The 21,884-nt window shown below is 41.3% G+C and overlaps 1 long non-coding RNA gene across 2 annotated transcripts in view; it reads left to right on the plus strand.

Annotated features, from left to right (window-relative positions):
• The window catches only part of LOC125427409, a 67,765-nt gene extending 46,395 nt beyond the window's left edge, over nt 1–21,370 (plus strand). The window contains exons 3-4 of one of the 2 annotated variants that reach the window (XR_007243680.1): nt 19,939–19,987; nt 21,191–21,370. This is a non-coding gene — a long non-coding RNA (uncharacterized LOC125427409). The remainder of the gene's footprint in view (nt 1–19,938; nt 19,988–21,190) is intronic. The other variant, XR_007243679.1, reaches the window with a different exon arrangement.
• Nucleotides 21,371–21,884: the final 514 nt, after the last annotated feature.

A 21,884-nucleotide genomic window follows, 5' to 3' on the forward strand; every position in this document is an offset into this window, starting at 1 on the left:
GCAGCCTATTTGGATATTCCAATGTTTTGATGAAGGGATATTATTTACACAGAGACTTATATTTTGTCCATATTTGGGGATACTTTTTTGTCTTGTTCAAGTATTGCATTGTTGTTTCCATTGTTGATATTTGGGTTATTGGATGTAGTGTTTTTGATTATTTCCATTAAAGTTTATGGTTTTATTGTTGTCTGTTTGAGCCAGGCAGAGCAATTTTTTCTTCATATGTCCATATTGGTTCTGACTCATTCTTTATATTGAGAAAGTTAAAATAATCCTTGAATTACTTTTCAGCAAATGTAAAGTAAACCTTCCATTTAATTCTATGTTTTTATTTCTTTCAGCTAGCACAATCCAAACCCAGCTCTTTTAGCAAGAGTGTATTTGGGTAGGAATACTTACATTTTAGCTAAGACTTATAAACTGCCTTGAGCCATGATGAAAGATATATCTATTTAAAGACATAAATTAATAAAATGGTCACACAACTGTGAAAGACCACATATGGATATGTACATCTATGTGTGGTAAGTGCATCATGCAGATAAACTGTTTCTAAAACCTAGTAGAAGACACTAATCCCCAAACATATATTTGTGATTGCTTGATTTGAGGTGGATTCTGTACAGGGCAAATATAACGACTGCAGGATGTCGTTAAAACTGTTTTGTGGGAACTTCATACCGGCCCTGTTCCTAAAATGAGTTTGGTCCAGTTTATTCCCCCCTCAATCCAGGTTTTTCAAAAATTGCTAAACTAGTGATCCCTTTGCACAATCCCATGATGGATGTGCTCTTGCATAAACGCAATAGGCAAAAGATGCCTATTGAGGTTCCATCCCATCAACTATGTCAAGGAGAATCTGCCTGCCTGCCATTCTGTGCAGTTTGCCCAGCATGTTGTGGGCAGATTCTCTGAGCGCCCACAAGTGTACAGAGTCCCCCAAGCAAGTTTTCTCTGTGTGGTGGCAGCAATTACAACCACCATGAAGATCCACAGCAACACATTCATTATTGCCCCACCATTACAGGGAAGTCCCTTTTTCTTTTTTAAAAAGAAATGTGTTTATTTTTTATTGTATTAAAAGAATTGTGTGTTGAACATGCGCAGCTGTGCAGGTGCAGCTAATCAGACTATGGCTGCAGGGGTTCATTTCTGTATGCCTTCACACAGTGGTGGGATTCAAATAATTCAACAACTGGTTGTTTACAAGCACCGTTTTAACAACCGGTTCTGCCTAAGTGGTGCGAACCTGCTGAATCCCATCCCTGCCTTCACAGCTACGAATGTGTTGCAGTGGGTGAAAAAGAAGAGAAGCATCTCCATGTGAAAGCTTGAAAGTAACCCAGATTGTTTCCATGGGATCCAATCCCTGCCTGAATGGGTGAAGGGCACACAAATATGAATGGTGGAAAAAGGGTTCCTTTATAATGACTGCAATCCATTATACATATGCTGTATATCCACCTGAGTTGTTTTTTTCTGCTACCCAGCCTTCAGTGTCAGCTGTATGCCTTTAAATTATGACAGCTATAGGAGTGCTATTAAATATTGTATTAGGTAGTTATGGTTTCTAAATAACCTCCAGTCAGTCAGCCAGTTGCAGACATTGCTTATGGGGGACTCCTGTAATATGGGGAAGATTTTCAGAATAATATGCTTGCCAAGTTAAGAAATAGTTTAGCGGTCTTTTGGGGGGGGGGATCTGATGGAGCTCTTGTTCCTTTAACTGTGGATGACAAACAGAAATCCAGCAGCTGAAGTATTTCTTAACATCATACCTTCATGCAAGAGAAATGTTCTCCTGTTTAAATATCTACAGGTTAAATGGCTGTTAAAAACAACAAACAAGCAATAAAAAACCCTAGCAACACAAATTATAAGGATAGAGATTAAAGACCATTTCAATTCACCTTTCAGTCTAATATCATAAGCATCCCTTTACAGTTGAGTTTATTCTTATTATCTACTAAGTATGGTTCTTGTGTTTGCCAGAAATATGGGGGGAAAACATTAGAAAGCAATTGATTTCAAATTAAGGTAAATCAAAATCTTAAATAATTATAGCATGGGCCATTTGGATTTCGCCTCATAGCAAAGAAACCTAAGGTCCCCAAAGCAAAATTAGTGCTGTCTTGTATGTGCAGGGGGAAAAGGAGGCTAATTCAAAGTGAATTAATCTGCAGTTCATTAGCAAACACTAATGTTGCTTTGGGGACTGAAGGAAATTAGCAGGATTATAATTATAAGCAACAAGTGTCTTCATAAACATCTAATTACTTGTCAAGTATGTACAATATACTATGCAAGGCTGTTGGATGACTGGATGCCATAAATCAGGTTTTCAGTTATGCAACAGTCTGTGGAGATAATATATAACCAGGCAGTAGTGACCAGAGTAGTCTCAAATATGTTGGGGCAGTGATAAGAAAAACACCTTTCTAATTTTTTGTTTACTTGAAACATGAAGTATGTGTACCTAGTTTTTATTTCTTTGGGAAATGTATAAACTTCAATATTACTCTTGCAATGTCCCTCCAAATGACATCCCTGTAAAAATTCCACATACAGGGGGAGTTAGAAATTGAGTACCAAGGGCTTCCTTTGATAAGGCAGGCTAAAGCTGTGATGAGCCAGGAGCAATTTTATAACTTTTCTGGGATTCAGAAATGTAGCTCATACAGAGGAATTAGATAGCAAGCTCATGGCAGGAATATATGGGGATAAGAGGGCAGGTTTAAAAGTTCTAATTGTAAGAAAAGCAGCAATCATAAAGGAGGTATAAAGATGGTCCCCACCATCTGATGCTGGGCAGAATAGACATTCCTTACCTCTACACTCCATGCATCTCAATAGCAGCTGGTAACATTTGGGGAGGTATTCCTGTGAGAAGAGTAACATGTACTTGGGATTTTGTTTAGAACAGGGGTAGGGAACCTGCGGCTCAAGAACCCCATGCGGCTCTTCTGCCCTTGCACTGTGGCTCCATGCCCAGCCGACGCTGGTCTCCATCCTCCTGTCTCGGCCTGCAGGCAGCAGGGCTGGCCTGCACCAACCTGCCTCGCAGCCGGGCTAACGCACTCATGTGGCTTCCCCTCTTGCCTGCCCCGTTGGAGCGGGGCAGGTGCTTTCCCGGTGGCCGGTGAGGCCAAGCCGCTGGCCCCATCCTTGATGTCTGCCTGTTCACCTAGGCAGTAGCAGTGCAGGGGCGGACGCATCCATGCGCTTCTCAGAATGAGTGGAGTAAAAGGTAAAAAAACCCAATATATACAGTGTTATCTTTATTTTAAATGTCAAAAATTATTTGTGGCTCCAAGTGTTTTCTTTTCCCATGGAAAACGGGTCCAAATGGCTCTTTGAGTGTTAAAGGTTCCCTACCCCTGGTTTAGAAAGAAAGCTTTACTGAAATCAGTGGAACATAGGGAAACTGTATATGTGTGTTCTAGATGATGTTGCAGCCAATATTTTTCATGACCCACCACAGTACAGAGAGACAACATTTCCACTGCTCTGCAGTCCATTCTCCATGCTGGCATTCTTAAGCAGGCACATGTTTAATGCAGAAAAAAATTATATTGCAAGCACATACCCTTTCTGTGTAGTGTAAGGGGTATGAGTGATTGCTGAATCCTACATAGGTGCCCTCTGTGCCAAGAGTCTCTATGTTAGGGATTTCAGGCACAGACAGACTTAGTTTTTTTTTTCTTTTACTTCTTTTACTTTTTCCTTTGGTTCTGTTTGGGCAACTGAAATTGCATGGAATTCCTGCTGTATCTTCATTATAAACTCCTCGATGTACTTCAGTTCTTTGCCCAGGACTTTTATCTGTTCAGCAACTGTTCTTGCTCCTCAGGCATTCTTGCGCATCAATCCTCTCTTTGCCTTAATCCCCCAGATTCATATTGTAGACCAGCACTGGGTTGTGAAAAATTGAAAATGTATTTTATTCCAGTGGGACAGAGAAGACAAACAGAAGCAAACATGAAGATTTCATTTTCATTATTGTTTCAATTTTTCCTTTAGAATCCTTGAAAAAATCTACAGAGACCCATCTTTGCCAGTAATAGAAATGCAAATATTACATTTCTTCAAGCATGCTCTTACAAAACTTTCATATGGCCCTGCTGGTTTTCTATTGTCAATTCACTATTGAGGATTCTATCAGTCCTCTTGCTAGAATCCTCTAGTGCCTTTTTACCTCTCCCCCAAAAAGCTCCACAGCTAACTACAAAGAAGACCCAGTGCAAATTCTGTTTCTTGTACAAATCCCTAAAATATGGTAGAAGTTCTTCCATACTCTGTTCTTTGAAATCCTTCTATGCATTTGCCTGGCGGGCAACTATGCTTTACAGTTCTGTGAAAGATGATGACTTGCCTATTTGGAATTCTGAGCACACACAGATCCTCACCTTCTGCACACTGATGATGGTTATGTTCCCTGCAGGCAAAACTTCTCAGAGATTTTTTTTCTCCAGTCAAAATGAGTGAACCCTTTCAAAAACATATTTTGCTGGGGAGATAGATAGCTCTGCTTGCAATGTGAGGCATCTTGTATATAAGATGCAGCCAGTAATATTTTTGTCATTTCTAACAAGCAAGAAAGAAATATACCTCATTGCACCAGATTTTTAAATTAGCTGTGCTTGGATTTCATTCAGTAAATAAATGGCACAGAAAACTGGTTTGATAGCATGCACTGTAGCTATTTCTCTTGCACTTAATTCTTCTGGCTTTTTGTGCGTAATTTTGTTGTTTCAATTAAAATAAACCCTCCATTTACATATATACTTAAAACCATCCATATTAATATTTTTCACTTTTTCAGGGGTTTCAAGGCCACCATATGAAAACAAACAAACAAAACAAAACACAAATGCTTCTTAATGCCAACACATGGGTCTGAATAGATTAAAGGTAGATTTCAGGGCAGATCAAAAACTCTTCAATAGTGTGCATACCTGAGTAAAGAAACACTGAAGAAATCCATGCTGTCCATTGCTGTTTTAACAGTAAACTGTCATTGGAACCAATGATAACAGCACAATGATAAAAACACATTTTATGTACAACTCATGCTGAGTACAAAAATGTAGTGTTAGGAATAGGCTGCCAGAAAGAACACATTTATGATTATTAAATTTAGCAGTGACAGATGAGAGATCTATAGCAGATCATCTTGTTTGAAAAGTGATAGAAGAGCAGAGACAGAGTCATAGTTTTATTTCATCTCCCAAGAAGCCTATATTATGGTTGCCTACCTCCAGGTGGTAGCTGGAGACCTTCTGCTATTACAACTGATCTCCAGGAAGCAGAGAACAGTTCACCTGGAGAAAATGACTGCTTTGGAAAGTGAACTCCATGACATTAGACATGGTATCCTTTCCCTCTCGAAACATTGCCCTTCTCAGGCTCAATCCACAAAATGTTCAGGTATTTCCCAACTCAGAGATGTAACCATAACTTCTATGCATAGTACTGGAATTTCCATGTTGCTCCTTCCTTCTCTCCTTAAATGTGAGATATCTGATTTAAAGATTTGTATGTGAAGGGGTGCTTCATGATTTCTCATTTTTCCTGGAATCTGTTTTCCCCAGACAAAAACCTAGAAGATTTCTTCCTCTGGAACTTCTCTTCTCTGCTGATCATAGTGATTTTAGAAAGGAAAGGCCTCTGTGTGTGTGTGTGTGTGTGTGTGTGTGTGTGAGTGAGTGAGTGAGTGAGAGAGACAGAGAGACAGAGAGAGACAGAGAGAGACAGACACACACAAACACACACACACACACACACACACACACACACACAGAGAGAGAGAGAGAGAGAGAGAGAGAGAGAGAGAGATTATCGATGGTCAAGCCTCAAGACGGCCAATTAACCGACGGCATGCCTGTTTGCACAGCGGCGCTTGTTTAGACAGGCGCCGCCAAGCTGCAAATTCGCAGCAGCGGCGCCTTCGGATCACTCTTCCTTCCCCTCTCCAGGGCGGCGTCAGAGCTGCCCTGAAACAAACAACCCTTTAAAGGGTTGTTGTTGAGGGATCGCTTCCCTGGCGGCGCTGGGTGCTAACCGCTGCCGCCGGGAAGGTATAAAGCTTTCTCCCTCGGCTTCGATCTTTATTGGTCCTCTTCGTGCCTGCGGGGAGTGCCCCAGCTCCTCGCCCGACTAATAACTGCTGTCCCTCCAACCTCCAGGGGCTTGGAGGGCAGCGGGCGGGGCTGCGACGCCTCGCGAGGTCGCACGGCAGGGAGTGGACACCGTAAGTGGGGTGGGGAGGGCGCAGAGGCGGCCTCTGTGCAGCGACGCTTCGGCCTGCTCAGCTCTGTGGTGGCCTCTTCCCGCTGCCTTCGGCTCGTTTCAGATGTTTGCAGTGCGAGCAGGCTCCCGCACTTCCATCACGCCGACAGAACTCCTATGGCCGGGCGCATGCCAGGAAACGGCCGTGCAGAAACGGCCTATGTGTAGGCCTCTGAAGATCTGGGCCAACAGTTGTTTCCTCTCACAAGACTGCAACTTTCATCCTGAAGTGAATTTTGCATGTACATTTTTTAAAAAAATCCTGAGTATATTGTGCTTTAGAAAAATATAAAAAAAATCACTTAATGGAATTCCAGGAAGCAAAGGACAACAAAGGAAAGAAAGAAGCATTTTAATTATGACTCTGTAATTGCTTTGCAATGTGTAACTCCAAATATTTTGACATAAGAGGAGTTGAGCTGCAATTAGAAGCATAATGAAGGGTATATTGATCTGGGTTTGCATCTTGCAACACAGCAGCCTTGAGAAATTGACCTCTTTTTGATTGCCATAGCATGAGGTTTTTAAAGCATGGTTAAATAGCTATAGTGGCCAAGGCTCAGTAGTAACGCACCTACATTGCATGCAGGTCAAATTCCCACCCAATTCAGTTAAGGAGCAGCAGTGGCATAGGAGGTTAAGAGCTCGTGTATCTAATCTGGAGGAACCGGGTTTGGTTCCCAGCTCTGCCGCCTGAGCTGTGGAGACTTATCTGGGGAATTCAGATTAGCCTGTACACTCCCACACATGCCAGCTGGGTGACCTTGAGCTAGTCACAGCTTTCCGGAGCTCTCTCAGCCCCACCTACCTCACAGGGTGTTTGTTGTGAGAGAGGAAGGGAAAGGAGATTGTAAGCCCCTTTGAGTCTCCTGCAGGAGAGAAAGGAGGGATATAAATCCAAACTCTTCTTCTTCTTCTTAAAAGAATCAGGTAGGAGGTGATGTAAAAGAGTCCTCTGACTGATATCCTGGAGAAATGCTGCCAGTCAAAATAGACAATATTGCTCTTGATATACCAATGGTATTACTAAATATGGAAAAGTCACTGGAAAAGGCAATGATGTTAAGAAAAGTTAAAGGAAGCAAAAAAAGGAAGGCCAAACAAGGAAGCAACAGCTCTCAGCAAGACCTGAGCAAGGCTGTTAACAATAGGACATTTTGGGACTTCCGGTACAGAATGGGTGGATGTGCCTGTCTTCACTCTAGCTTTTCTAGGCACTGAAGCTCCGGTATGCATGTAGTTCTGAAAAGAGCTGCATAAGTCTCTCTGGATGAAGGAGAGAGTCAGAGAAGCCACATGTACTCCTAAAGCAATCTCTTCTAGGCAGGATTGTGCTGTAACACTCACTGTGGTGGTCCACTGGAGTTAGTGGTATAACCATATTTTCCAACTTAAGCTATTGACCACCCTTGTGAGGAAACATCCAAGCTGTGTATCCTTTATGGACAGAATGAAGACATAAAGCGATTGAAAGAGGAGTCCATATCCTGCTGCTGATAAGCCCAACAAAAACCAGAAGATCTTCCTAAGTGGTATGGAATGACAAGCAAATGCAGAAAAAGATTTTTAAATAAGGCTACACTAAAAGATATTCCCAGAAGAGAAGGCATCAGAGGGAGATACCTATTTTAAGGGGGAAATCCAGAACTTATTCCCCTCTCAGTTGGTGGGTTGCCAAAACAAAACCAGAAAAGAAACAATCTTTGAAATAGGACAGCAACCAGATGGAGGAATTTGATCCCTGCATTATATTACTGAAAACTGCATTATACTACTGAAAATTTGATCCCTGCATTATGCTACTGAAAACTGGGAAATAGTGGGAATAGTGACATCTAGTGGACAATGGTAGCTACTCAGAAAGGCTCTGTGTCCTTTAAAATAGGCAAGATGGCCATAAGAGTATATCTGCCAGCATGCTGTCTCAAGGCAGAAATAGACTCCCTGAAAGACTCTGTTAATAAGAGTATTCCCATAATGATTTCTGAGTTCATCAAGGAAATTAAAAAAATGAAAGTTGAATTTTTAAAAATAGCACAAATAGAAGAAAAGATAGAGAAGACCAAATTGGAAATGAAAATCTTAAAACAAGATGTGAACTCTGTACAATTGGAAGTTAAAATACATGACCAAACAATTTTTCGACTGCAATATCAAATCAAAGAGAAGGCTTTGAGACTTAGGATGGTACCAGAGGATCCAAATCTAGCAAAAGAGGAGTTCAACAAAAAATTGCCTCAGTTCTAGCCAATCATTTAAAGATCAAAGAAAAAGAAATTGTGTCAAACACTGAAAAAATCTATATAGTCACATCAAAAATTCCAAAAGTGAAAGAAATGAGTAACAGCATTGTTATCTACTTCCACTCTAAAGAAATGGCAGATCTGATCTTGGAAATGCATAGAAAATCAACAATCAAGATAGAAGACAAAGACATCACTGTGATGAGGTAGATTCCTTTTAGAGTCTTCCAAAAAAGGAAAGGTTATGCATTTTTGGTGGATGCTTTAAGAAGAAACCAGATAAGATTTTCATGGCTTAGATGGGAAGGAGTTTATTTACAAGTGACAACAACAAAGAATTACTTCAATAATGAATGTCAAAGAGATCTTTACAAAGAACATACATAAAAATGTTCTGCTAGAATAATTAATGATTAACAAGATGGAAAGTTAATGGGTTTATTAGAGATTTATGATAAAGGGGGCTGTAAATTGAGATATCAGGTTAAGAGAATGTGGATAAGGGAAAGAAGGGGGAATTTGTGTCAAAAATCTTTGACTGATATATTAGAAAAGGTTTAGGAAAAATGAGGAAGCTCTGGTAGGTTTGAGGTTAAAGGAACAATGAAATAACGTTATGGATAAGATTAACAGCAGGGTCTCGTGAGAAGTCAATTAGTTATATGAAGCTTATATAGTATAAACTGTTGTTGTATAAGTTGAATAGGGTGGGTGGATCACTTTTGTTTTTCCCCTTTTATATAAGTTGTTGCAAAAATAAAAAAAAACCAATAGGACATTTGGGAGGATATCAATTCATAGGGTAGCCATGAGTCGGAAGTGACTTGATGGCAGTTAACACACACATTGCTCAATGCAATGCATCTTGGTCTACAGCAGGGGTCCCCAAACTACGGCCCGCAGGCCGTGATAGCAAGGGCCCCCAGAAAACATTTATCCGGCCCGCTGGGCAGAAGCGGATCTTCCCCTTCTCTCTCTTCCTTTCCTTCCTCTCCCACCCCAGGAGAGCCCCGTCCTGCCCCCTCCCCCTTTCCTCCTCCTCCTCCCCTCTTTCTTTGCCGGCTGCAACTGAGCGAGAGAGGCAGGCGAAAGAGTGGGGCCAGGCTCCCCGCGCTACGCTATCCCAGAAGCCTCGGCTTCCCGCCTCCTCTCCGCCTTCCGCCCAGCTTCCATCGCCCAGGTGGGTCAATAGGAGGAATGAGCCAGGAGGTTGCAGCCAGGAGGCTGCAGCCTGAGCCGGGGGGTGAACGCCCAGAGGAGGAGGTGGCAAGCTGTGAGGCCTTGTGCAGGCTGGCCGGCCAGACGGAGGAGTTGATCGGGCGAGGCGGAGGAAGGAGGAGGGGGCTGGCTGGGTGCGGAGGGGGATCATGGCTGCTCAGGTAGCCCCCGCTGTGGCCGCCACTATCTTGGGTGCCGGGCCCCATTGGACCTGAAGAAAGCCAAGCCACTGCAGGATTGCTCGTCGGAGGAGGCCAGGAGCGAGGTGGTGGGCACGCTTCGGTGGGCACGCTTCACTGAACACGGTGGGCATGCTTTGGTGGGCACGCTTCACTGAACAATAACCTGCCGGAGCAGCCCAGCAGTGGGAGCAACAACAGCGACAGGGTGGGCACGCTTCAGCCTCAGCAGCAGCTGCCTCAGCAGCAACAGTTGCCCCAGCCGCCCATTCCCGCTCCTCACCTGGTCACCTTGGCTCTGCCAGCGTACGGCTTTGGGTACGGCCGAGGCGCCCAGGCCATCGCCTCCCACCAACATGAAGAAGAAGAAGAGAAGTTTGGATTTTTATCCCCCCTTTCTCTCCTATAGGAGACTCAAAAGGGCTTACAATCCCCTTGCCCTTCCCCCCTCACAACAAACACCCTGTGAGGTAGGTGGGGCTGAGAGAGCTCAGAGAAGCTGTGACTAGCCCAAGGTCACCCAGCTGGCGTGTGTGGGAGAGTATAGTCCGGCTCTCCAACGGTCTGAGGGACAGTGAACTGGCCCCCTGTTTTAAAAGTTTGAGGACCACTGATCTACAGCAACAGTTCAGTGTTAGCTCAAGAATTCTCTGTGAACATATGAAACTATTGTCTGCTGATTTAGACAGTGTCCATCTAAACCAAAACTGTCCATAATGGAATGGAATTTTTAATTTGTATACCACCCTCCCCCAAAGGGCTCAGGGCAGTGAGCAACATCATAACAATAATATATAGCAATACAATACATCATAACAATACATGCAACAATAAACTAATCAACAATAATACACAATCTCAATAACACTAACATTTTCCAATATCAGATTAACAAATATTCAATATTCACATATCCATTAACAAATTCAAACTCAAATAATGACTAGCAATGTTTTTCAAAGGTGTCACCAAGAGTTTTTTTGAGGTGAGCCAAAGACCTTCAGAATGCAGGCAGTACTATGCCACTGACCTATGGCTCTTCAGGAGAAAAAGGGTAAATATTGATGGAATCTGAATGAAATAGGAACTTTTACATGGGTATAGCATCAACTTATAGCATTGCCTGACACACATGGCTAGCACTACTGACCACACTATGCCAGTATGTTTTTTAACTGCTGGCAAGAAGGACCACTCTACCCAATAAGCATCCTATGCGGAGCTTTCTCAAATCAAATTGCAAACTAAATAGTGAATATTTATATATTTAGGCTTCTTCCCCACAATGTCATCCAAACTCTGCCCCAAATCTTAAAGTTCTATTTTGTTAGTTGCACACAAACCAGTATGTGACTGATTACTCCTAAGAAACCACACGCACCACATTTTTTATTGTTTCTGAGCTCACAATGCAGCAATTTCTGGTGCATCACCTACTTAAGAAGTCACTACACACAGAGACTTTCTTATCCCATTTTATAAAGGGATTTGAGGGGATCACGGTGTAAGGTCCACAGAAACAAGAACAGCGTGAATGGTTTATGCTTTATCCCCCTCTGCCCACAATTGTATCTACTATGGAGCAGCCTTCAGTTGAATATACAACAATTCTATCCAGATTTTGACTTGCCAGCTTCTTCGAAACTTGCAATGCTCTGTGGTCAGACTTTCATCCTTGAACATATGAAAATGTTCAGACTGATCCAATATGATTATTTATTTATTTATTTATTTATTTATTTATTTATTTATTTATTGAATTTGTATCCTACCCTTTATAGGTTGTTAAATGAAAAGAAAGTTATCTAAGGTGGCTAATACAAGAGCTATAAAACATAATCGGGCTCCACATCCCAGCAGAAATCTCATATGGATTTTAAAAGATGAGTTGTCTATATTGTTAACAGGGATTTGATTCTCTATCATTCTCTGTATAAAAAAATAAAGAATTTTGTAAGGCTATTCACAATTCTTCTTATGCACAATGATACTTAGAAGATGAAATATCACACTTCATTTAGTTGTGTTCAAGATGCTTGCCTCTACAGAGACTCCAGTGTTAATTTTGTTGGTCATTGTTTGCATGGGAATTTATTGCAAATGTGATCCTGGAAAAATACTTGTCCAAGTTGCATTTCCTGTTCATCTGTCTTTCAAAACATTTTTGATTGTGAATTAAACTTGTATTTTAAATATACTTTGATCTGAGAATTCAATATCAATGCTAGATCAATGCCCGAAACATTACTTTTTATTTTATCTGTTAGGAGGAATTGGTAAGTAGGTGCAGCTGTGGCAATCTCCTTCAACAAGCAGCAGCAGCAGCAGCTAAACTAGAAATGTTGTAATGTCATTATGAAGACACTGGAAGTAAGCTGATGTCAACTGGGGAAAGAATGAAAAAGCCCAAGCCCAAGTAAAAAAGGGGCAGACAAGGGAACCAACAGTATGGGAAACAGTGTGGAGCTATCTACAGTTCTGGAAAGGGCAGGAACTTTCCCAGAAGGCAGGGGTAGGGACCTAATCCCATTAGGTTTCTGGAGAGAACCAGAGGCCTTCCTAGGGAAATCATTGGAAGGCAGAAGACGTAAGCAGCTCACACAAGCAAAGGTACCTTTCTCAGGCAGAGGTAGCAAGGAATCAATAATTAGTAAAATTCTCACAAGATTTCTGAAGAAGCTTATTGTGTCCATCAGATTTTAGGCAAGGACTGGGCAATACTCTTGAGTGAAAGATGACAGTATCGTATTTTGCTGGGATCAACCAGCCAGAATGTCACTTTATTGGCCAGTTTTAAGAATTAAATGAAGTAAAGACATACAAAATAAACATATATGAATTACTAACGTATATAACATATATGAATTACTAACTTCAGCATGAATTCTCACAGCTCACATATATGCATTCAGAGAGTAATACACAGGATTGTGCAGACACAGTCTGTGCAGATGTCCACCTTAAGCTGTATTTTTTTTGGGGGGGGGGAAGCTTAAGAACTCTGAACATCATCAGAGACCCTTTTGATGAAATGTCAGCCATCAAATGTCAGAAATGTCAGCCATCAAATATTGAAATTTCATGGAACATCTATGTTAAGGTTGCAAACCTGTCCTTGCTACCACGTCCCAGCAACTACAGGGTTGCACAGAAGGGGTTCTCAGGTCACAGCCCAACATCAAAGTCCAGGGGCAGATAACACAATCCAAATTCAAGGTCGGAATTCAGTCCAAGTCTTCTGTTCAGGGTCAGGACACAGATAGAATCAAAAAGCAGTCCAAGGATCAAGTAACAAAAAGCAAAAGTCATTCAGTCAGCTCAGGGGTCTGCAACCTGCAGCTCTGCAGATGTTCATGGACTACAAATCCCATCAGTCCCTGCCAGCATGGCCAGTTGGCCATGGGAATTGTAGTCCATGAACATCTGGAGAGCTGCAAGTTGCAGACCCGAGTCAGCTACTAGGCTCATCAGCAGTGAATGTTGGCTGTAGCTTCACCGCAGCCCTATGTAGGCCATTTCCCTACAGGTGAGGCTGGTGCTACATATAGGGTTGCCAATTTCCAAGTGTTGCTGGAGACCCCACCCCACAGATTACAACTGATCTCCAGACTACAGATATCAAAGATGGCTGCTTTGGAGGGTGAAATTGATGGCATTATATTCTGTTGATATCCCTCCCCTCCCCTCCCCTCCCCTCCCCAGACTTCATATCCAAATCTCCATTAATTTTCCCATCTGGAGTTGGCAACCCAACACATTCAGCTCCTATCACAAGCTGTGTCAGCGCTTTTTCTCCTGGGGCCCAGATCATGTGATGACTTAGGCAAATTCCACGCGGGTAAAAAACAGTGGTGTGAAAACAGTGTAAACCTTTTTACACCGTTTTAAGCCATTTACACTGTTTTCACACCGTTTTCACACTGCTGTTTTTAGCCCATGTGGAATCCACCTTAGTTTATTTTGGCATTCCCTCAGCAGAAGAGAAGTCTTGGGCCTCCAAGCACGCACTCTTTCACCTGGTTCAAGCCTCAATCCTTTCACCTTCTCCGCCTCTGATAACTAAATTATTCCTTTATAACATAATGCCTTTAATTTATACTCTGCCATTCTTCCTAACAGCAACTAAACTAGCTTACATCATTCTTCTCCAGTTAATTTCCACTATAGCTAATGTGACTGGTCCATAGCACAGTAGGTATTCAAACCTGACTCATCTAGGTCCAAATCTGACATTTCAACTACTACATTTATCTCATTTGGATTTCCAGTGGGGATTTCATTCCCCTTTCTACATTTTATACTTACCACAACCCTATGAGGTAGGTTGGGCTGAGAATAATTGACTGGTTCAAGGTCAACCAGCAAGTGTTAGTGACGGGAGGGATTGGAACCTGGGTCTTATATATCCCAGTCCATACTCTAACCACTATGAAGCATTAGCCCTCTTTCTCCTCCTTTAGTTCTGGTATAGATCTGGAAAGAATGGATCTTTGTTTTGAGATTTCATATAACATCTTTGAGCACTGAACCTCATTAACATCCCTTCATTACAATCTCAAACCTTCTGATCTTTCAGCAGTACCATATTGCACTGCGGTAAATAACAATTCTGGAGAGCAAGATTTCCCTCAGAAGCTTCCTTTAATTTAAATGGGAAATTCTGTGAAGGGCACACTTGAAAAAAGAGCTATAGAAAAGAAATGTTGCTCTGCTGAGGGAAAAACAATTGACATTTAAAATATATAGCACTGCTTATTTAGCTTGAGTAGGATTTAAGTAGCTAGCTTTATAGTAAGCCTCCATGCCTGCATGTCCAATTCTAATAAGAATACTAAAGAATCATGCTTCCTATAAATAAGTGCCACTCAAAGACTGATACATACAAAGAAACTACAAATGGGACTTCCTGTGGCTTTAGGTAATCATTTGTCTTCCAGTTCCCATTTTCCATTCTTACAAAAGAACTCAGTCCCAGTTTTGATCTTCTCACTGCAGTTACATTTGTTCTCTGATAATTCATCCTCATTCTGAATTAATGAGTCTGACTCACAATTTCTTGGCGAGCCTTGTGTGTACACATTCATTACTACTTTACAATGTTTGCACTAAACAGAATCCAACTATGGTATTTTTACCACTTATTCTAGTCCAACCCATAATAAAAGAGAACTGTAGTTTGGACAGCAAAAGGAATACAAGGATGTCAATAAATGCCTGGACCTTTCTTGGCAGTGCTGATACATCTTTAAGAATATAAACTCTCCAGAGGCAGGTGGAGAAAAGATGGCAGCTGAGAGAGAACAGGAAAAAGATTACTTGGGGTATTTCTTCCAAGCCAAGTGCAAATGTTGAAACAGGACTCACAGAAAGTGTCCAGTAGAGCAACTCATCCATTTTTTGCATTTGACTCCCAAAGGTATTTCTCCAGTCCCATGTGTGTATGGAAACTATATACTGTAGAAATTCCTCTAATTTCTGTGGGAACGTCATCACCAATCACAAGTCACAGTGTTGTGCAATAAATATTTATTCACATTCAACAGTGTGGATCCAATCATCTTCCAGGGAACCTTCCTGATTTCAATGGAATAGCCACAGGTTGGAGAAAGGCTCCTTCAGCTCTAGGAAGGCTTTAAACTTTGCCCAATAGAGTGAGAGTACATACATAGAAAAAATCAATAAATATCCAATCCAATCCAATCCAAAAACCTTTATTAGGCATAAAACCAGAAGTACCATACATTCCAAGTACAATAACAGGAACATTGTTACACATCATGTAGAACACGGATTAAAAATGTGGCAACTGCTTCAGAAATGTCCACATTAGGGCTGTTCAATAGCTTATCAATAAATATGAGACAGAAGCCATGAAACCCATGACATCAACCAACCCAGTGGTCACTCACTAACTCCATCAATTAGAAACCAAAGTAACATCTTTGCAGGTAGGACAGGTAAGAGAATGGCACAGAGGCTTCCTCGGCAAAGGTATTGTAGGAAGAATGCCTGCATGACAAACAGTCCTATATCACAGCATACAGTAAAATTTTATTGCTATGAGAAAACTCAGCATTGTGTGTGGAGTGAAGGTGGGGGTCAAGTCCATAGCAAGCACTACTGTCAGCCACACATTATATTTGTGTGTGTGAAGTGTGTGTGCGAGTAAAAAGGGTAGGCAACCAAAGATATACATTTAGCCACCCAATCCCTCAAAGATAAGACTGCCACTAGGTGCTATCCATTTTGAAGAGATTTTACTGGAAAATATAATTCAAAGTGGAAATGGCACTAAACCAGTCCTTACCAGACAACAGCACCCTAATCACACAGCAGCATAATGGGTCCACTGTAAATCTCAAGGGTTTTGCTAATAGTGCATACCCTTTCTTCCTCATCAGTTTCATATGGGCACAAGGACATATGTAAGGGGGGGGGTTGGGTTCAACCCCCCATTACATGTCTGACGCTCCGCCCCCCGTTTGTGGGGGTTTTGTATTTTTTAGTGCTTTTTCTATTTTTGGCTTCCAGGAGGGTGCTGGTTTTAGGCTAGAAGCACAAAATTTCAGGGATTTGTTGGGAGACTCTCTTGATGATATCACCTAGGTTTGGTGAGGTTTGGTGAGGTTTGGTTCAGGGGATCCAAAGTTATGGACTCCCAAAGGGGGTGGCCCAACCTTCATTGTTTCCAGTGGGAGCTAATATGAGATGGGGGCTACACATTTGAGGATCCATAACTTTGGCTCCCATAAACCAACTTTCTCCAAACCTGGGTGGTATCATCAGGAGAGTCTCCTACTGATACCACCTAGGTTTTGCAAAGTTTGGTCAATGGGGCCCAAAGCTATGGACTCCCAAAGGGGGTGCCCGCATCCCCCATTATTTCCAAATAGCGGGGCCCGGCCATGCGTTGCTGTGGCAATTGTCCTTTTCATCACAGTCCGCAACCCACACAGATGTCCATGCAGGTCCAATGATCTGCAGCATAGCCTTTTGGGGGGGTCAAATGGAATCTCTCCCTTTTCAATTCACATTGTTATATGGTAGTGTCTTGTTTTTTTTAGTATAAGGTAACCCTTTCCATTCCACAACGTAACTGTCCAGAGTGCCAATCCTGCTGTCCATGAGGCTGGTTGACAAGCACAATCCTGGCTTGGGTAAGGCAGAACTGGAGCAAGGAGGCTATCCCAGTCAGGCAGCAGAGAAAGGATGGTGAGGCACTCAGATCGAGGCCAGCTCCCTGGGTTCTTAAAGGGCCACGTGCAAAAGAAGCAGAGCCAGTAGTGTTGGTTCGCCCCCACTCCGTGGATTTTCTTAGAAGAAAAAGGCAAACTCTAGCTCGCTTTTAGTAAAAGAGCTGTGGCGAACATGTGTGAGGAAGTGGGTAAGAGGTGGTTGGATGTGAGGGAGGGCAGAGTGAGGTGTGTGAGGATGAGCTGGATGTGTATGAGACTATGTGTATTGTGTGGTAGCAGTGGGTGAGGCACAGAGAGTGAAAGTTACCTGAGTGTGAGTGGGGGGAACCCCACCTGATGTCTCACATGGCAAAGTGTGTATGTGTTTCACTTCCACTCGTATTACCTAACAGTATTACCTATTTAATGTTTTCACTGCTCATCTCTGGCCATCTGCACGAACATTCTAAGGGCATACCAACCCCTCAGGCCACAGACATGCTGCATGAACATTCTAAGGGTGACAGTTAAACACAGCCAGCTTCATGGCCTGGTGCACCAGGGAAAATATGTTTTACCTGGCTCAGGTATGGACTTTTGGTGATTTGAAGGTCCGATTACCTGCCCGCAACAGGGAGGGATGTCATGTGAAAATTTGGGGGCGATCCGTCCAGCCGTTTCGGTGTTAGGGTATGACTAACAAAGTCACTGTTAGCTTTATATATACATAGATAGATGGGAGCTAATAGGAGATGAGGGCTACACATTTGAGGGTCCCTAACTTTGGACCCCCTAAATCAAACTTCACCAAACCTGGGTGGTATCATTAGGAGAGTCTTCTAAAGATACCCTGCAAGTTTGGTGCTGCTAGCTTAACAATTGCACCTCTGACAACTGGCACCCCCCCCCCCAAATTTCCCCAGATTCTCCTTTTAAATCCACCCTCTTCGGCATGGATTTAAAGGGAGAATCTGAGGTCCCCAGTTTAAACATTGAAAGTGATGCTGTTTAAGGGTGGGGGATAAACCTTCAATTTTGTTTTCTCCCTTAATGTGGATTTAAAAGGAGAATCTGGGCTTCCTAGCTTAAACACCATTGAAAATGATGCTGTTTGGGGATGGATTCCAGCATCACAGCAGCCACCCATGCGGGAAGCACAAAACTCAGATTTTGCACCAGGCTCAATTTTCCCTAGCTATGATTGCCTGGCCTTGGAGAGCTGCTTTTATGAGCACTGAGGTTGGAGGCAAGGCTTGGGGAGGCATGGCCATGCCCCAGGGGTGGTTGTGGGTGGGGGCCCTGCCCCCTGAAACCCCTCATAAAATCTATTTCTACATCCCTGTATGGACATATAGCCCAAGAGATTCTATGACAAGTCTAAAAAGACACAAGCTTGATGGGTTTTTTGTTTTTTTTAAATAGTTTATTAATGAACTTTAAGTACAATACATAGTTACAAGAACAATTCAAACATAAAAGATAAAACATAACATATGAGACATATATATCATTATAATAGAACATTTAAATTGTCGTTGACTATTTATCGGTAGTTAAAATAAATATAACTTTATAAGTACTCTTAACATTGATTAACTTCTCTTTCTGACCTCATATTTCAGTAAATAATTTGACTAACCCCTAAATACCCATGGTTGTTCAGAGTATGTAAAATGCTCCACTAATTTCTAACAATCCATCTATTGTTGTAACATTTATATATACATTCTATATAAAAGAAAAGATGGTTCATAAAGCCTCTTTAATAGAGATAAAAAAAGAAAATCATTAGGAGAAAAGTAGAAAAGTAAAAAGTAAGGAGTCTTAGGCTGTTTCTGCACAGGCAGAATACAGCGCCCCTGGGATGGCAAAAATGCCGTCCCTGGGGAGGATTTTGCACAGTTGCAGCAGCGCCGTGCTTGGGCAGTGCAGAAATGCCACTTTTGAACCTTGTTCCACAAGCAAGGTTTTTCAAAAGAGGTGCCTTCCCCCCCCCCCCCGCCGTGCAAACAGCAGTGGGTGGAAGGCGGAATTTCCCTCCCACCTTCCCCAGGTGGCTTACCTTCTCCTGCTGGCTGCTGTCACGTTGTGGCGGCCAGGGGACATGCACCTCTGGCATCCATCTCCAGAGCTGTTGCTCTGGCCAGTGGGGTATGTCCCCTGCCCTCCACAACATGACAGCAGCCAGCAGGAGAAGGTAAGCTGGCTGGGGAAGGCACAGCCTGTGCAAAGGCTGTGTCTTCGCCTGCACCCCTACCGGGATTGTCTGTGGGAATGGTCCGGGGGGGGGGGGTGCATTGGCATAGTTTATGCCAATGCACCCCCGCTCGCTGGCCATGCGGAAAGGGACTTACACTTATTTCCCTTTTTCTTAGTAAAGATATGAAAATTGAAAGAAAACACAAAACAACATCACGGTATTATATTTGTCGTTTTACATAACTAAATTAATATACAACTGGATAGATTATTGCATCATTCTCTTCTGAAATAAACTTTAACCATGGTTGCCAGATTTTATTATATCTTTCCACTGGTAATAATTTTAGCTGGTGAGCACCTTTGTCCATTATGTACAACTGGTTCACTTTATCTTTTCATTCTTCTAGACTTGGGAGATGTTCTGTTTTCTTGTACTTGGCCAAGGTTAAATGTGCTGCAACAATCAAATTAAAAAGCAAATGCATCTGTGCTTTCAGTTTGTTATTATTCACTAACATAAGATTTAAGACGTAAATATCTGGTTCTTTTAAAAACTGTATCCTAATAATTTTCTGTATTGTTGTGTGGATTTGACTCCAATAACCTTTTACTTTTTCACATGTCCACCAGAAGTGAAAAAAGTCCCAACTGTATGATGGCATTTCCAGCAATATGGTAAGTATGTGATGTTAAATTTTGAAATTATCAAAGGTGTCAAGTAAGTACGGTAAAAATTTTAAGACTATGTTCCTATAAATCAGAGTTGGGTGTAAATTTGTAAATATTCTTGCAGTACCTTTGCCATTGTTCTAGCATTATAATTAAATTAATGTTTTGTGCCCATTTCACCATATTTGTCTTAACTATTTCTGCTTCTGTTTCTTGCTCCAACAAGATGTTATAAAATTTACTGATTAGCTTATTACTATCTCCCATAAATATCTTATCAAGTTCATTAAATGTCATTGCGACCCCCCAGTTTTATATCTTTTGTCCAGCTCATTTGTAATTGTGCATATGTGAACCATTGACAAGGTTCTGTTCCTATCTTTATTAGAATTCTGAGTTTCAGCATCAAGTTGCCTTGATTTAAAACAATTATATCTTTGTAACATAACCACCTTGAATGATAATTTCTCTCTATAATTTTTATTCCCTCCATTCTGGAGAGCCAGGATGGAATTTTTTAATAGAATAACCTCCTATATTTAACCCAAATTTTAAGCAATGGGTTTCTAACATCGTGATTTTTGAAGATCTTACCCCCTTCTTTATTTTGTGGATGGAGAGGCCATAAATAATTTGGATTTTCATATTTTCTAATTTTAATAAATCTAAATCTTGTAGGCATATCCATGCTTTAACCCAAATAATGGCAGCTGCATCGTGATACAACCGAAAAACAGGTAATGCATAGCCACCTCATGTTTTAGTATCAATCAGGAAAGTATATTTTGTCATGGGCTTTTTACCACACCAAGTGAATTTTATTATATTTGATTTCCAGGTTTTAAATATCTTATTGAAGGTTATCAAAGGGATATTTTGGAATAAGTACATCATCTTGGGTAGTGTGGACATTTTAATCAAGGAAATTCTCCCCATGAGAGATAAATTTAAGACCTCCTTTAAAAAAAATCCTGCTTTATTTCACTCCATAACTTAATATAGTTATTTTTATTAAGTTCCTGTTGTTATTTTCCATTACTATTCACAGGTATTTTACTGTTTTCACAACTTTAAGATTAGAAATTTGTTCTATTTTTTTAATTTCTTGACCAGATATGTTTTTTGTTAACATTTTGGTTGTAATTTATCTTTAAGCCAGATATCTTGCCATACTCCTCTATAGTCTGTAATACTTTGTCTATTTTCTTTATAGGATCATCGACGAAAACTGCAATGTCATCCGCGAATGCCTTATTATTGTTATTAAAACCTTTATGTTGTAAACCTTCCAACCACTTTGATTCTGTAATCTTTTAAAATAAGATCTCAATTGTCAAAATAAATAAAAGAGGGGAACGGGGACAACTCTGTCTTGTTCTTCTTTTTGTTTTCAGTTTCTGAGTAGTTGTTATTTATCTTGATGTTTGCTTCTTGGTTTTTATAGACATTTGTTGTCCTTTTTAGAAAGTTACCATAGATACCAAATTTTTGTACTGCCGAGAAAAGAAATTTCCAGTTAACCTGGTCAAAACCCTTTTCTGCATCAGGGTATATTAAGGCTATCTGTTTGGGGGATGTAAATTAAGAATTTCTATGATATCAATTACCGTCCTTACATTTTGGACAGTTGACCTCCTAGGCAGGAATCCTGCTTGGTCCTTTCCTATATAATTAGATAATGTTTTCTTAAGCCTTTCTACCAAAATACTAGTATAAATCTTGTAATCTATGTTAAGCAATGATATCGGCCTAGAATCTTTGGCCTCTGCTATTTCAGATGTTACTTTAGGAATTAGCGTTATCACTGCTTGTATCCATGATTTAGGAATCATCCCTTCAAAAAGTTAAATAAGAAAAGGAGATGTTCTAATTCTGTGGTAAAGGTTTTACAATATTGGGCTGGGAGT

Source organism: Sphaerodactylus townsendi, linkage group LG02, assembly GCF_021028975.2.
Source record: "Sphaerodactylus townsendi isolate TG3544 linkage group LG02, MPM_Stown_v2.3, whole genome shotgun sequence".
Classification (NCBI taxonomy): Eukaryota; Metazoa; Chordata; class Lepidosauria; order Squamata; family Sphaerodactylidae; genus Sphaerodactylus; species Sphaerodactylus townsendi.